This window comes from Etheostoma spectabile, chromosome 3, assembly GCF_008692095.1.
Source record: "Etheostoma spectabile isolate EspeVRDwgs_2016 chromosome 3, UIUC_Espe_1.0, whole genome shotgun sequence".
NCBI lineage: Eukaryota > Metazoa > Chordata > Actinopteri > Perciformes > Percidae > Etheostoma > Etheostoma spectabile.
This window is the reverse complement of record NC_045735.1, coordinates 1,414,873-1,415,571: the sequence shown is the minus strand read 5'-3', so window position 1 is coordinate 1,415,571 and position 699 is coordinate 1,414,873. Positions and strand designations below refer to the sequence as shown.

At 42.2% G+C, this 699-nt stretch overlaps 1 protein-coding gene across 2 annotated transcripts in view; it reads left to right on the top strand.

The window, feature by feature from the left end:
* Positions 1 to 699, top strand: part of mark4b (MAP/microtubule affinity-regulating kinase 4b) — a 64,567-nt gene that overhangs the window by 1,650 nt on the left and 62,218 nt on the right. The window lies entirely within an intron of this gene.

Sequence of the window (699 nt, the reverse complement as noted above, 5' to 3'; positions counted from 1 at the left end):
TCCCCTTCACTCCATCTGGTCTGTCTAGTTTCCCCTAAATGAAAAGGGAGCTCAGTGAGTGCACAGCACAATATTGCAAAATCTGCTGTGTCAGGCTAGCCTGGTTTGTCCTGCTGATGTTTTTCTGCATTTGTGGCAACGTCTGGGTTTTTGAGGAGACAGGACTTTGAGTCGAATGGCACAGTTTTGAAGCATTTTACAGGATTTCTTTAATAAGGATTGCTTGTGAGGATGTGAGCTTCTCTCTAATATCTCCTCACCACATATTGACATCAGTAGCTGCATAGAGAACCCCCCCACCTCTATCTCAAGGGCACCTAGCTTACACCAACCTAGCTGCCTGAAGCATTACTCACACATTTTGGATTTCTACCTTATAGGAAGAGTCACATGAAGAAAATACAGAATACTTCCCACCTGTTTTTTTTAAAAGGCTATTTAAAGGATATGTCTTCACTATCCCAATCCCTGTATGTGTTGTTTTGATATTGTGCAAGTGTCTCATGTGATATACATGACAGCTACCAGTAGTGCTGCTTCACAGTTTGCTGGCTTCATTGGCTTTCACATTGACCTTTTCCCACAGTGACGAGTGTGTTGAATTTACAGCATGTTTTGGGTGTGACACTCTAACCAAAAGACTGACACAACTGAAATATAGTTTTCCTGTCCTGGCTGCAAGCTGTAATGTAAGGAAAA